The 16,135-nt window shown below is 56.9% G+C and overlaps 1 protein-coding gene and 1 long non-coding RNA gene across 4 annotated transcripts in view; both read right to left on the bottom strand.

The window, feature by feature from the left end:
- Positions 1 to 16,135, bottom strand: part of GSE1 (Gse1 coiled-coil protein) — a 504,329-nt gene that overhangs the window by 401,950 nt on the left and 86,244 nt on the right. The window lies entirely within an intron of this gene.
- LOC140711710 (uncharacterized) lies at positions 2,275 to 11,203 on the bottom strand. Its single transcript, XR_012092998.1, has 5 exons — positions 10,111 to 11,203; positions 8,371 to 8,444; positions 7,828 to 7,999; positions 3,584 to 3,709; positions 2,275 to 3,358 (listed from the first exon to the last, which is right to left on the bottom strand). It is a non-coding gene; the product is annotated as an uncharacterized lncRNA (long non-coding RNA).

Raw genomic sequence — 16,135 nt, 5'->3', positions numbered from 1 at the left:
GCAGGAGAATCACTTGAACCCAGGAGGCAGAGGTTGCAGTGAGCTGAGATCGTGCCATTGCATTCCAGCCTCGGCAACAATAGTGAAACTCCCTGAAAAGAAAAGAAAAGAAAAAAGAAAAAGCAAGAAAGAAGTAGGACCCCCTTGCAAGGAGAGCTTCAGGTTCTCTTTTCTCCTGTGGGTCCCCTCACCAAGCCCCCAGCACTGCCAGGGGCTGTCCACAGTCAGCCCAGCCTCCCCGTACACAGACCCATGGCTTCTCCAGAAAGGACCGGCTCTGAGCACGTCTCCACCCCTCTCGCTGCCCGGGCCTGAGGGAGCCCAGACCCCATCCCACAGACATTCAGAAGGTTTAGGAGAATGCCACCTATGGCTGAAGGGTAACACGTAAAAAGATCTCATGAAAACCAGACCGTTTTCCAGGAAAACAGAAACTGCCAGCGTTCAGTCAGTAAGTAGAAACAAAAGCAGATCTCAGATCAGCGCAGAAACAGAAGAGAGTTGTCCCAAGAATCATCCAGGAACGGCAAAGGCCCAGACACCTCTGCGGGCCTGAAGCTCCTTCGGACGTGAACAAATGGATCGTCCCGTGCGTGAAGCCTTTCCAGAGCACGGTCAAAGGCAGGAGTCCCTATCCACTCCACGCTAGGAAGTGTGCAGCCCAAACCCAGACACCCAAAGCAGAGCTTCTTAGGAAAGGGAGCCTGGGCTTCCTTGGGCCTGCCTGTGCCCCCAACTAATGGCTGCCACATAGTGACGATGATGGGAACGCGGGACTCGGATCTGGGACCATCTGTCCTCAGGCTGGTGGCACCATGCCCCGTAGTGCACAGAAGGTAGCCTCCACCAGAGGGAAGGGGTGAGACAGGGGTTTGGAAGGGGAATCCTTGCAGAAAGGCATCCTGCAGACACTGGCCTGGTCACGTAGCCCCCAAAGGAGCTCCTGAAGGTGCCCTGACCCAAGCCCTGGGGCCTCCGGCTACTATCCTTAGAATAAGGTACATCTTAACCAGAATGTGACTCATTGCTGGTGACCAAGAAACCGCCACAGCCTGACTCGAGCTCCCTCATCCCCTCTCTCCCTCCAGGCAGCACTGCTCTCCCCACTTCCCCTTTGTCACAGGCTCCCAAGACAGGGTGAAAAGTGGCAGAGGTGGGGGGTCATGGCACCTGGTCACAGGCCCTGGCTGGCTGTGTGACCCCACAGGCCCCTAGTGTCTCTGAGCCTATTTCCAGCTTTAAGCTCCTGTACATATGGCCCCGACTGCCTCTGACTCTTGGGACATGCTGCAAAGCGGCAGGAAAGCCAGTGTGGGCTGCAAAGGCCTCATCAGTGCTGTCACTCCCACACCCTGCAGATGTTTCAGGCTTTGGGGATGCCTCTCCTTTCACCCCCCAAAGTCCTACTGCTGACTCCAATAACCACAGTCACTCTTCCCCACCAGTTCCCAAGCCCTGGTCTGCCTGTACCAGATTCTGAACATATATCTGCATCCCACAGAACCCCCAAGGAGCTGACTGAGAGGAAGATGAGCCATTCATGTGAGCAGAGATGTCAAACAGGCAGGAGTGTGGGAAAGAGGGGCAGGGGAGGAAGAGGCTGGGAGAGAGGGTGGGTTTCAGCCAGTCACCCTGGTGGGTAACCGGAACTTGATCCTGCTCAGGAGCTCTGGGACCCATCGTGAAAGACACGCTTCCGTGGTCCACCCACAGGAGGGATCTGGGGTATTTATACACCAGCTCCCACAGACATTAGTAAAGGGCTCCTCCTCAGGGCGTTCACCTCCCAGTACTTCTGGCCTCCTCCAGGCCAGGAGGGCTCCTGGGCCACAGAAAGCACCTAGGAGAAGAGATCCTTTTGGGGACAGGGCCTGACCGCATTCACTCTGCCTCAGTGAGACAGGGGGATTAGCACCAGTAAAGAAATGAAGAAATGCTGGTTGAGCTCGCACAGAGGAGGCAGGTATGTGAAGCCAGGTCTATGCCTGCACCGGGTGCCTTCTTTCCATGTCCACCTGCCTCTGTCTAGCCTGGGATGGATGGGCTGCCGGAGGAGCCAGACAGGCACATTTAGAAACTGCTCTTTCCTGAGTGGATGGCAAGAGCTCATAAGGAACCTCTCCCACCCCGGAAACACCCAGGGCGACATTCTCTCCAGCTGGCGGGAGCTGGGCTTCTGAGGATTATTAAATGGATTTTTCCTCCCTCTCGTGTGTGTTTCCTTCAAGGCCGCACGCAGGACAGAGCATTAACAAAGCAGCCAGCCCAGGGCAACATCAATCCAACAAATACAACAGCCCGAGAGCTTTGATTTAATAAAATCGGCCCCCACTGGGCCGCTTTAATTGTTTCCAGATTCTGAAAACATTTGAAAAGAGGATGCAAATGGAAAAATCTACCTCTGGCTACCAAAGCATCCCAGGCTCGCTGTGCCGAATGTCTACAGGGGCTGTGTCCTCGGAGAGTCACCCAAGCAGATGGAGCGGAGCCTTGGATGTTGCTGGGACAAATGTCCGGGAGAAGAAGGACACCAGGAGGAAGGCTCTCTCTATCCACCAGACAGGGAGAGTGGCAGGTCACTGGGGTCTTCACCTGGGCCTCCACAGAGAAGAATGTGCCGGGAGCCTGGCTGGGTCTGTTTTGTCTCCAGAGACCATGGAGCTGTGTTGTGGCAGGTGGGAGACCCAGGATCTGCCCAGGAATTCGGTGGCCCGGGGAGGTTGCCACTGAGCGTCTGTCCAGTCCCTTCTGGCCAGTGTGACCCAGAGGAGTGAAGCCACGCTACGCCCCACAGCAGAAGGTAACATGGCCACATGGAAGGAGGAGCATGGGGTGGAGTCCAGCAGACTTGGATTTGAATCCTAGCTCCACCAACAGTGTGGCCTCAGGCACATCACTCACCTTCTCTCAACCTCAGTCTTCATACCTGCAACATGGGCTCACTATGCAAACCACAAAAGCCCTCCGAAGTGTCCACAGAAACGCAGCTACATGTCGGCGCTGCCTCAGGTGCTGCTTGGTCATTAACACGGCATGCGTGTAGGGCACAGGCATCCCACCTACGGTGCCACCTGTGCCGACAGGGTCTGGTGCTGCCCCAGGGAGGAGCCCAGAGACCCCGGCAGACCTGCTGCAGAGTGCCAGGCACAAGGGCGTCTGGTGCAGCTCCTCTTTGGGGACACTGCGAGCCCTTTCCCCATGGCTTGGGCTTCAAGGTGGGCACTGAAGGCTGGACAGAGGGTCTTCGGGGGCCAGGCATGCAGAGCACAGCAGGCAGTGCCAGGGAGTCAGGAGTCTCCTGTTCTGTCCTGGGTCCCCAGTCCGATAGGCCACTTGCACTGTGTTTGTAAGAATCTCCCTAACAGGAAAGAGTGTTTGTTACCTCCGTAGAACACAAGGGTGAGAACACTCTCTCACACACACACACACACACACACACTCTCACACACTCACACACTCATGCTAACAGGCACATTCCCACCCTGCGCTGACGCAGATGACAGCCTGCCACGGTCTGTATGTTACAAGTCAATTACACCCGCCTCCCAGCCTGCCTCTGATGCCGCTGGGGAGGTCATCTTACCATCTCGGGACACAGGGGAAGGACGTGGGATGCTCCCCCAGGAGAGGCCCGGCAGCCGTCAGAAGGCCACTTCCCGTCAATCAAAGGAGTAAATTGGAGGTAGGGGCGGCTCATTTACTTTCATCTCTCCATATTAGATGGCATGGTAATAAAAGAAAAAAAATGGTACGGTTTTTGAGTGGCCTCGGGCAAGTTTCTGAATGGCCTTGACGCTCGGTTTGTCCATCTGTAAAATGGAGGCCATGCCCACCCCAGGGTCACTGTCCAGGAAGCCCCTGACTCAGAAGACATCACAGATCCATCCTTTCCTCCCTCCTGGCGTTTTCTGCAGCCTCCCCCTCCCCCCTCATTAAAATCAGAACGTGCTGGAAGGCAGGGGCAAGCCTAGCCCCCTGGTCCCCCCTCAAGTAGCAATGGGTCCCATCCTTCAGGACCTGTGTCTGGGCAGCTTTGAGTGTGGAGAGAGCACGGGGTCCCAAAGTCCACCTGGAAGGGGAGTGGCTCATGGGTTCTTACCCAGGAGGCTGGGCACAGATGGAACCAACGCCCCCCGAGGAAGGCATAGGGTGTCTGGACAGCTGGACTCCTCCTGCTGAGGCTGTGTGGTAGGTGAATTGTCCAGGCCCCTTGGGGGACTCCAGGGGCAGCTGCACGCCGGGATCATAGCAGCAGCAGTGCCCCAGGCCAGCCTCACAGGCCTCACTCCTGCCCTTATGACTGGACAGGGTTTAATCAGACACCTGGACGACGATGAAGGTGCCCTTTGGCCTATATGGCTTGCAGCCCGAAGCCAGCACCCCTGACTGACAACTCCCTCCCCACTCATAGAAGAGTGATCGCAAACTAGGACCCAGACCTGGGGCAGGGGCCAGACGGGGAAGGGGAGTGACGTGGGTGCACGACACAGAGGGGGTCACTGTGGGGCTCGACACGGTCACTCAGTGGGGGCCTGGTGGTGTTTGTACTGTGGCCATTATCACTATCAGGAGGAGGACTGCTGGGGTAGTGCAGCTGTGGCCACATCACAGCTGAACGATGCTGTGTGTGAAATTATGCTTCTGCACCAGTGTCCTGTAGAACCCCCACCTGGCCACACCCTGTGCCAAGCAGTACCAGGGCCTCAGAGAGTAGATGAGCTGTGGCCCCGTCTCTGGGCCCCAAGCAATCCCCCCAAGGCAGCAGGATAGACAGCACTGTGTCACCGAATATAGAGGCATCATGGCAGACCGCTCAGTGGCGGGCACAGTGAACCCCACCTCCTTACCAACCGTGACAAAGCCTGGCAGCCTCTGGGCAGTGCCAGGTGGTGACGTGAGCTCTTGACAAGTATCACTAATTTAATCCTGGCCACAACCCACTGAAGTGGGCACTGCTATTAGCCCCATCTCCCAGATGAAGAAACTGAGGTTCAGAGAGGCCACTTAGCTGGGGCCAATGGTTAGTCTGTGGCAGAGTTGGGGTTTGAATCTGGCATCTGGTTCCATGGCTCATGTTTAACCGCCATACTATGCTGTCTCTTGTACAGCAAGAGCATATCGATACAGTGCCCTGGTTGTTTGAGGAGGGGTTGCCTGCAATGGGTTTTGAAGGATGAATAGTTGTTGTCTGAGCAAAGGAAACAACCCAGGGGCCAGGGAAAGCTTGGATGTGTTCAAGAGAATGAAGAAAAGTGAGTATAGCTGGGAGTAAGGGCAGGGCAATCCCTGGCACATAGTAGATGCTCAATAAATACTTGCTGAAGCAGGTGCTGGAGGAGAGCAGCTAGATGCAAGCTAGCAGGAGGTGGCTAAGGAGCGTGACTGTCCTTTAACCCACCTACACACGCATGCGCACATAGGCACCTCCCCATCCCCCCTCCCCCAGTCACTGCCCTCCTTTCCTTCGTGCCAGCCCCTCCATGCCAAGTATCCTTGGGAAGCCACCGAGGGGGTGATGGAGAAAAGAGGAGACTCAGGCAGGCAGGGACAAGGCAGGGGTGGGAAAGCTGGTTCACTTTGCTTCTGGATGTTTATGGCACTGGAAAACATGCCAGGGGCAGGGGAGGTTAGTTACCCACCACCACCCCCACTTCCTGGGCACCCTGGTGGGGAGGGGGCAAGGATGTGGCTCGGCCTCAGGCGAGGGGCGGGAGTCTCAGGGGAGGCCAGCTCAGGCAGCCGCCGCCGCTGCTCTGATAACCTTCAGCCCCGACCTCATTTCCCACCGAGGCTCGTGCAATTTCTTCCAATTTTCCACATAATTAGCTGAGCGGGAGACGCATCCCCTGCTCTGGAGGCCCAGCCTCCTGGGCAGGAAGGAGCCAGCCGCCTCGGAACCCAAGGGTCCATGGCTGAGAGCAGAGCCACCTCCTTGTAGGCTCCCTCCTGTCCCCTCGCTGAGCAGGCACCAGATGTCCAAAAATGGGGGGTCAAGGGGGAGGAGAGCAGCACAGGACGCGGAGGTTGGTGTCCACTCCCTACCAGCTGGCTGCGTGGCTCCAGTCCTCAGCCTCTCGGGCCTCAACACACAGGTCACATAGGATCAGTACCCGCAAGAGTCCACTAGAGCCCTGTCTCTGCCCACCCCTCCCAGCCCCAGCATACCCCCAGCAAACAGCCACCCCTCCTTCACGCTGCCCTCACCTTTTGTGGCAGCCCCCAAACCATCCCTTTCCTCCTGGAGTGGTAGGCGGTGCAAGGACTAGGAGGGGGCATCTAGGAGGCCCACAGCTCAGCTCTGCACCAGATCAATCCCTTGTCTGCTGGGTGACAGGCGGTGCTAGAGACCCATCAGCCTCAGCCTCGCCCTCTGTGAAGTGGGCACAACAGAAGCTACCTCAAAGTTGAGAAGAAACAGGTCCTCGTGCCGGAGACCCTCAGTGCCGGCCCTGCTCCCCGCCTGGTGGACGGTGCCATCCCTGTCCGGTTAGAGGGAGGCCTCTGGATGCTTCTGGAATGCTTGCCATTGGCAATCTCCAATTTGGCTCCACAGAAGCAGGGAGGGAAGGAATACAGGTCTCCCTGCTGGGCCCCCACAAACACGAATTCACTCCTCGGGCCTCAGTTTCTCTAACTGAGCAATGAGCAAGGTCGTTGAGCTCGCTCATGGCTAGAAAGTTTTCCTAGAAAGAGAGGAAGCATGCCAGCAGCCTCGCCCGGAGCTGGAAGGGGGCACCATGGCCCCCAAGGTGCCCAGAAAAAAGGACAAGTTTGCCCTTCCTGGGGAGGGAGGCCCCTCTCGGATGGGTGGGGTGGGGCGCTCCCCCGCCTCCCTGGGGAGCCTCAGGCTCCTTGGAACGGCCTTCCCGTGACGGCATGAGCAATTCCCTTCCTCCCTCCCGAGCCCAGCACCGTGGCCTGAAATCCATCATTCCACTTTGTCTGTCCAAGGACCCGCAGGCCACCCAGCCACTCTTACAGGGAGTACAGCAAACATTCTCGGGCAAAACCAGGCACAACGTACCCAGAAAATGTCAAGGCCAGAGACTGCAGAGACCCAGGCTCACCCAGTCATGTGACTGTGGACCTGGGACCTCACCTGCCCTGGCCCTGGGCTGCTCATCAGGAAAATGCAATCATCCACGTCACACAAGCCTGGACGCCGGGGATGTGTGGGATGCTCGGGTACCCCATTTCCTGAGCACAGCAGAGAGCCCCGCATGGCCTGATCAAAACATTCCTCCCTGATGAAAATCAGAATCTGCCCCAAACATGTGGTCTTTCAGTGCCTGCTCCCAGCAACAGCCGGGGGAGCATCAGCCTCTGGAGTTAGCTATCAGGGGAGGCCATCAAGGAAGGCTTCCTGAAGGAGGTGAGGCCCGAGATGAGGAGTTTGACCAGGGGACAAAGGAGGGGTCTGTCCAGTTATGAGATATAGTCTGGGCACATTCTGGAAAAGGCCAGGAATTGGCCTGAACTGGGGCAATTATGTCAGCGGTGAGGTCTGCAGGGTGCATTATTGTGGGTCCGTGGCGGTCGAGACTCAACAGCGGGAGGACAGCATGTCTGAGCAGTCAGCCCTCCTCAGCAGCAGTCACGCCTGCCTCCACCCAGCGGAGGTGGCCGCCAACTCCTTTCTGTTCCGTTTATGAAACTGGCTTGCAGGCAGTCAGGATTGGTGACAGTCTCTCCCATTGCAAACAGGCTGGTCTCAGTGTCCCGTCCACACTCCGTGCATTTACCCGCAGGCCCTCATTCTAATTCTGCTACTTGTTTGCCCTTAAGAATAATAAAATTATATTCCCCCTCGCAACTCTCCCAACTCACCAATCCGGGGAAGCAGCCTCCGCCACTGTAGTGATAACAGTGCGTGTTTACTGCGTATTGACAACATGCCAGACGCTGCTCCGGATGCCACGGTGGTGCCTGCTCGTTTACTCTTCACCACAGCTCTCTCAGGCTGTCATGACATGACTGTCCCATTTCTCAGAGGGGAAAACTGAGGCACAGAGAGGCCAAGTTACCTGCCTGGCCTCACACAGCACGGAAGTAGGGGAACCCGTGTAAGGACCCAGGGCGCCTGATCTCGAAATGCAAGGACTCGGCCCCACCCCTCACCCCTCCTGGTCCTGGTTACCCACAGTCTACACACACCTGACACCAGGGGTCTCCACAGGGGACAGGCCAATTTCACATCCTTTTCCTGACTCTACACACATTGGGATACCAGCAGCTGGGAAGTCCAGCAGGGAGAGAGGGCTCGGGCTGTGACAAGCACTAGGGACTGCCTGCCCGACGCCATCCATAGGGGGATTTCATGCGAGTTCAGGGCCTGAGCAGCCACCCCTGGCCCTGGCCCCTTCCTCTCACCCCCAGGCTCCTCTGCTGTTGATGCTTAGATCTCAGCTCCAGGTCTTCAGACAGTGGCTGGTGCAGAGGAGAGTCTGCAGAGGAGGGAGGCGATGATGCTGGGGGAATCAATGTGAAATCAAGACTGGGCCCAGAAACCTCAGGGGCTCCCCGGAGTTGAGGCGTGGAACCCCCACAACAGCCTGCCCGGCGTGAGGCCAGGGCTCCCCTCCACCTCACCCGGTCCCCCAAGCCCATCTGAGACGGGGTCCTCCACAAGGTCTCCTTGTGCTTTTAAGCTAGGGATGGGGGGCAGATACCACATTCCACACCAGGGACATGACATTCCACCCCACGGGTCAAGGACTCCTCTACCCTAACATGAAACCTCAGTCCCTCTGAGAGGGGCCCACTCCCGGCTCCAGCTGCCCCCGACCCTCCTACAACAGACTGCACCATGATCCCTAACTGCTAACCTTGTAAGGCACCCTCCACTTGGAATACCCTTCCCTGCTTTCTCTACCTGGTAGTGCTAAGGGTCTGTGGAGCCCTTACTGGGGAACAGAGAGGTCCCCACCTCCTGGAAGCCCTCCCGGGCCCCAGGCTGGAGAGCCCGCCCTGGACTAAGCTCTGCGCCAGCACTGTTTGTCCTCCCTACCGACCAGCAGCTCTGTGAGACCAGGACGGCAGAGGAGATCTGGAATGATGAATACGAAATAGAAAAAGTGGCCAGGCGGGGCAGCTCATGCCTGGAATCCCAGCACTTTGGGAGGCCGAGGCAGGCAGATCACCTGAGCGCAGGAGTTCCAGACCAGCCTGGCCAACATGGTGAAACCCTGTCTCTACTAAAAATACAAAAATTAGCTGGGCGTGGTATCCCACGCCTGTAATCCCAGCTACTCAGGAGGCTGAGGTGGGAGAATCACTTGAACCCTGGAGGCAGAGGTTGCAGTGAGCCAAGATCACTCCTTTGCACTCCAGCCTGGGTGACAAACTGAGACTCCATTTCAAAAAAACAAACAAACAAACAAACAAAAAGTGACCATTTCATCTGGTGTGATCTGACCCTAGGTGCGTGCCCCCGATGTAGAAGAAATTCAAGCTTTAATGCAGGAGCCAAGTCCATCTGGGCCTAGACCAGGGATTCTCAAACTGCAGCCACCGGGCCAGCAGCGCGAGTGCCACCTGGAAACTTGCTAAAGGAGCAGATTCTGAGTGAGGAACTCCCGGGACCGCCAGCAACCTGATTCTCCGGCGCTCCAGGGGCCTCTGATACACGCTGCAGCGTCACAGTCCCTGCCCTGAAAATTGTAGAGTAAAAGGCTGTGTATTTCTAACAAGCCAAAAAATAAAAAAGGTTTGATGATCTTTGCTAAACAAGCATGATGCTAACATGATGATGATGATGGTCTCAGTGAGGCCTATTCTGACCACGCTCTTTGAAGCTACAACTCTCTTCCCTCCCGCACCCTCCAAGCGTGAGCTTCCTTCCGGAAGCCTCTAATCACGGCGTGTTGCTAATTAGCTGTCAGGAGTGCTGTAAGCGAGCCTGGCCCCCGCCCTCCCGCAATCGGCAGGATCCGGGTGTTATTCATCTACTCCTGTACTGTCTCCTTCCCTGCTAGAAGCTCAGCTCCCTAAGGGCAGGGATCTCTGTCCACTTTGTCCACTGCTCTATCCTCTGAGCCTAGAACAGGGCCTGGCATACAGTAGGTGCTCAAGTAACACTGAATTGTGGAATGGAGGAACCCAGACACTCACCTAGTTCTTTTCAGCTCCCTTTGCAACACATTTTCCAACTGGTGCCCACAGCAAGCTTGTAAGCATCACTCTTATACCCAGTTTCGGATGAGGAAACTGGGCTGTGGGGAGGATCAGACTTGCGCAAGGTCACACATGGAGCCTCGGACTCCTGCTCTGGTCTGATTGCTAAATCCAGAACCCTGTGATCTGTTGGCAAATTCAGGCTCCTGGGATCAGGCGTTCTGGCCTTGCCTCCTTCTCCTGCTGACAAGCCTGCAGTCTAATGGCGTGGCCAAAATGGAAACCGTTACCCTAGAAATCACCGATGTGGGGCTGGAGGAGGGCGGCCACGGCGTGCTTCCTCTGAAGTCCCGGCATGCGGCTTCAGGGCCGTGACGATGATGCCTGCCATCTGAGAGGCCCCCCGGTGCAAAGACACACAGCTAATTAGCTGTCAAAAGCGATGCAAACTCTAGCTGGCCCCCTCCCTGACATCTCTCCCGGAATCGCCCTCTGCCACCGCGTGTCACCACATGATAAAAGGAAATATGTTCAAAGCAGAACCACTAACAAGAGACAGGGAGGCTCTGAGAGGCAGAAGGAAGCAGATTGCCTCTGACACTCTCCGAGGAAAGGGGGATAAATTAAAACCATTAAAAAAATAATTTGTCATCGTCAGTTTTCAGAAAGAAGTCATTCTTGAAGAGCAAGCTTCTTGTTTGGGGCATTCCGAGCACCCGCGGGGGAGACGCCAGGGAAGTGGGTAAGAGTCCGGGCTCTGGATTCAAAACAGGATTTGTCCCTTGTGACCTGGGTGACCTTGGGCAAGTCACCTTACCTGCCAGACCTCAGTTTGCCCATCTGTAAAGTGGGGGAGACAATCATCCCGACATAAAGCATGGGGGAGAGGCTATGAGAAAATACATGTATCTCAGGATACACAAGGGTTTAGCCCCCCGGGGACAGCCGAAGCGGGCACCAAATCACAGGTGCTGATGCGCCCGCCGCTGCCCAGCTGCAAAAACACAGGCACATTCTCAAGCCCCTCAGCTTCCTTGTCTGTGGAATGGGGACAATGACGGCTCTGGCATATAAAGCTCTTAGCATGCACCTGAACAGCCATCCACTGTGGGATGATCTGTCCCAGGGCATCTGCTGAACGTCGATGGCCTCAGGATGGCCGGGAACCCATCAATGCCCAGCCCTCTCCTGCTGGCCGCCATGTCCCCTCTAACACACAGGGCAGCCCTTCACTCTGAGCCTGGCCTGGCCTCTTCCACGAGGCCCCCACGGGTGTGCCACCCGGCGGTCAGAACCAGCTGGGCTGCTTCGGAGATGTGCCTTCCCACTCTGCGCTCTCCTCCTCTGTGGGATGAGGGGAAACACGCCAAGTGCCTACCTGGCTGAGCCCTTGCCAGACGTCAGGCACAGCTCAAAACTGCGTGAAATCCGCTGAGTCAGCAACTGCTCACTGTACAGATGGAACACTGAGGCACCGAGGCAGAGGCACACCCTGAGTGACTGGGGGCACCAGGCCTCCTGCCCCCAGGGGAAGGTGAGGCAGAGTCGCACCCTGAGTGAGAGGGGGTAGCAGGTCTCCTGCCCCCAAGGGTAGGTGTGACAGACAAGCACATGGCACTGGGTGTGGTTGGGGCCAAAGCAGAGGTGTAGTCTTGAGCGTGTGTCTGGAAAGCTCTGGCAAGAACGCAAGTGGGGATGGGGCAGCCCAGGGCAGAGGAAGGGCTGAGACCCTGGGCAGCCGTGGCCCTCCAGGCAGGGGAGGCAAGGGCTGATCACTTAGAGCACTGGGTGAGGCCCAGTGACCAGAGCACCCGGGAGAGGCCAGGACCCGTCAGGGCCAAGCCATGGGGGAACAGAGCACCCCCAGGTTGAATGCCCCCTCCCAAGATGCCAGGCCGGGCCTTTCCAAACACCTTTGCTTTCTCCCTGCAGCTGGGCTGCGGTAGGTCAACAGATGTCCTCAGCCCCCATCTGGATGCTGGCACGGAGGCCAGCCATGGACTCCTTGAGCCCTCAGTGCCACGCCCCATGTGCCCGTCACTGCAGGATGTCGTGCGGGGGTGGCGGCTCCCAGTACAGTGCAGGGGCAACTGGGACGCAGAGAGCAGATGGTGGGTACACGGACAGAGGCACAGCCCTGCCCTCGGGATAGTCACTGCTCTCATCTCCCCTCTCCTCTGCCACCTGTGTGGCCACCATCTGGCACTGATGCTTCCACAGGGGACAAAACTCCAGCAGCAGGACAAGCAGCTCCTCCCCCAGCCCTGTGCAGTTCTGTGCAGCTGCTCACCTTCTCTGTGCCCTGGCTGCCCTGGGGCAAAACGAGCTGGCCGTGAGGGCCTCCAGCCCACACCCCGCAGGACAGCTGTGACTTCAGTCTTTATTCTGAGATCCCTGTCTGGCTGTTGGTAGATCCTTGACCTCTTTACACAAAAAAACAAGAGTCTTCAGGTGCCTGGAGCCCGCAGCAAGAGGGGTGGAGCATGGAGGGAAGGGGTGAGCACAGGGTGGGCCAGGGTAGAGCACAGGGCAGGACGGGGGCTGCACACAGTGGGGCTGTGTGGATGGGAAGCTGGGAGGCAACCGGGGTTCCTTGGAGACCAGGGGCACAAGACCCACCCCCGGTGACATGATGTTACTTCTCCCTTCCACAGTTGCGGCGGCCCCTGCCGAACCCTCCTCCTCCCTTGCCCTGAGCCCGCATCCTCCCTGGGCAGAGGTCGAGATCCCCTCCTCTCCCCAGGACCAAGAGGGGCCTCTGGGGAACTTGTCCCCAGCCTGGCAGCCCCCGGGGGCCTCCCAGAAGAGCTCAGCCCCCAGAGAAGAAGGGGGAGCAGTGGGCCCCTGACAGCTGAGTGATTGCCATGGCAACCGCGCGGCAAGGCAGCTGGCAGGGGGGAGGTTGGCAGAACAACGGGCTGGCCTCCGACGGGGAGAGGGCGAGGTCAGGCTGGGGCACAGGGGCCACAAGGGGCGGAGGCTAAACCGCCACAGCTCCCTTCGCAGGCCTGACAAGCGCTGACATGACAAGCTTGTCCCTCTTGGAGGAGTGCATGGTGACCCCGCTAGGCGGTCACTGACCAGGCGGGTAGGACATCTGAGAACCCCTCCAGACCCAACCGCTTTGACAACCCTCTCCCTCCTCCTCCCACAAGTGGGGAAGGGGCTCTTGCTGGGATTCCTGACGCCTTGGGAGGCAGAGGCGCCCCGGCCCCCAGCTCCCCCTCCGCCTGGAGGCCAGCCAGCAAGGGCTGGCGCGGAGCAGGGGCCATGGGGCTGCAGGATGTGGGAGGGCTGAGCTTTGCTGGGTTTGCCTGCTGCTGTTTCTGCAGCTTGTAGTGGAGACCCAGTAAGAAAGTGTTCAGGGGAAGAATGAAGGAAACAGGGGGCATCGTCTCAACATCCTTTCACTGTGGCTCAGGAAGGGAGTCCCAAGGGTGCAGGGCCAGGACAGGGGCTCGGCTGAGATCAAACACAGTCTGTGTGACTCCAACCTGCTGTCAGCCCCTCAAGGGAACTGGGCTGCTCCCAGCAGTGTGATGGGCCAGTGGGCCATATTCACGGTTTTGGGGGAGCTGGAGGGGACTCTCAGCCCAACTCTGTCCCTTCTGAAGATGTGTGAGGAGGCCCCTGCTGCCTGCTGGTCTTCTAGGTGCACACCCCACCCTGCCCCTCAATTCAGATCCTCACCCAACCCAGCAAGGGCTGTTTTGCCCATTCTACAGATGGGGAAACTGAGGGTCCCCAAAGAGAGTCAAGCAGCCCAAGGTTACTCTGCAAAGTGAGGAACTAAGTCCAGGTCCTGAGCTCCCCACCACACCACCCCTCCTATGCCCCTGGAATCTCCAGGTGAGGGGCCTCAGTTTACGTGTATTTATAAACTGAGACATGGAGGAATGATGAGAAAGCATCTCAGATACTCGGGGGACACACAATCTTAGCTCATCTGTTCTCTTCTCTTCTTTTTCGTTTTTGAGACGGGGTCGCACTCTATTGCGCAGGCAATGGTGCCATCACGGCTCACTACAGCCTCGCTCAAACGACTGGGCTCAAGTGATTCTCCTGCCTCAGCCTCACCAGTAGCTGGGACCACAGGTGTGCACCACGTCCCACTAATTTTTAAGTTTGTGGTAGAAACGGGGGTCTCACTATGTTGCCCAGGTTAGTTTTTTTCCTTTGCAATAAAGGCACTTTATAAAACGCTTAACTAAATGTTACTTCATTTTTCATATCTTCTAAGACTTATCCTGTAAATCAATTTACAAGTATATAAGAAATCTCCTTCCTCACACTAGGTGCTCCAGCTTGAAGTTGGACAAAATACAACGGAGTGAGCTCCTGGGGAAACATGGTGAAAATGTAGAATGTGGCTGAGCACGGTGGCTCATGCCTGTCATCCCAGCACTTCAGGAGGCCGAGGCAGGAGGATCACCTGAGGTTAAGAGTTCGAGACCAGCCTGGCTGCCATGGTTGAAACCCCATCTCTACTAAAAATACAAAAATTAGCCAGTCATGATGGCGGGCTTCTGTAATCCCAGCTACTCGGGAGGCTGAGGCAGGAGGATCGCTTGAACTCAGGAGGTGGAGGTTGCAGCGGGCTGAGATCCCACCACTACACTCCAGCTGGGGTGACTCTGTCTCAAAAAAAAAAAATGCAGAGTGTTGATCCAGTTGTTCTCTGACGAATACAACAAGTGTAATCCACCCTTCATCTCTTCAACCTCCCTATATCCCACGTCCCCCCACCCACAGACCCCCACCTTGTCCAGTAAGAGCAGCACCATCCAGTAGAAAGTATCGTGACAGAAAGAACCTTCTAGATCTGTGTTGCTCAATACAATGGCGACCGGCCACACGTAGTGATCACTTGAATCTCAGCAAGTGCAGCTGAGGAACTGAATTTTGCATTGCGTTTCATTGAAATATAAGTGGCTACCCATGGCGACGGTTCTGGGCCCTGAAGCTGGAGAGTGAAGCCTTTACCATTTACTACAAGAGTGTCCTGAGGCCAGAGGGCAGGAGAGTGAGAGACGAGACCCCACAGCTGACAACACCTCTGGGTGGCCCAGCACCCCGTGACAGGGACGGACACGGTGTCTGAGCTGGTGGGTGTGTTCAGGCGAGGATGGGGAGGAGCTGGTGGAATCTGGGGTCCCCGATGGAAATAAGGCTTCAGCCAAGGCCGGGAGGCCGGGCCAGGTGCTGGATCAGGCCCGGTGAGAGCTTCGCCAAGGAACGTGCTCGGGTGGCCCTGAGAGTGAGCGCCTCAGCCGCATCACCCCTCAGCTTCCCCATCTGCACCAAGGCAACGAGAACAGTCCCAAACGTAAGGCTACTCTAAAGCTGAATGAACCAGTGCATGCAAAGTGTCTGCCTTACACAGGGTGCGCCAAAGTGCTGGCTGTTGTCATTATTATTAATGCAAACCACTTAGACATGTCTGCGTCAGAGAGGGCACTCCACAGGTGCTGGCTGTTGTTGTTATTATTATTATTATATTACTATCATTACATGTTTCTTGGGCTGTTTGCCCCACTTGAAGCTCCTGCCCTCCACCCCCCTGGTACTGTCTGAGTCTCCCTGCGGAGGGACGAGCTTCCAACTCACCCTGTTGGCGTCCCCTCCCCACCGCGTGGTTTAACCAGAAAAACCAGCATTGTTTCAGCCCCATGACACTATGAGGAAATTAGTATTATTCTCCCATCTCACATATGGGGAAGCTGAGGCACAGGGAAGTTAGGGACTTGCCCAAGGTCACACAGGATTGAGAAGTAGGCACTGGCCAGGAGTGGTGGCTCACGCCTGTATTCCCAGCACTTTGGGAGGCCACGGCAGGAGGACCGCTTGAGCCCAGGAGTTTGAGACCAGCCTAGACAACACGGTGAGACCCCATCTCTACAAAAATGTAAAACTGAGCCAGGCGTGGTCGTGCACACTTGTAGTCCCAGCTGTTCAGGAGGCTAAAGTGGGAGGATGACTTGAGCGAAGGAGGTTGAGGCTACAGTGAGCCGAGATCACGCCA

Source organism: Chlorocebus sabaeus, chromosome 5, assembly GCF_047675955.1.
Source record: "Chlorocebus sabaeus isolate Y175 chromosome 5, mChlSab1.0.hap1, whole genome shotgun sequence".
Taxonomy (NCBI): Eukaryota; Metazoa; Chordata; class Mammalia; order Primates; family Cercopithecidae; genus Chlorocebus; species Chlorocebus sabaeus.
This window is presented reverse-complemented; position numbering and strand designations above follow the sequence as displayed.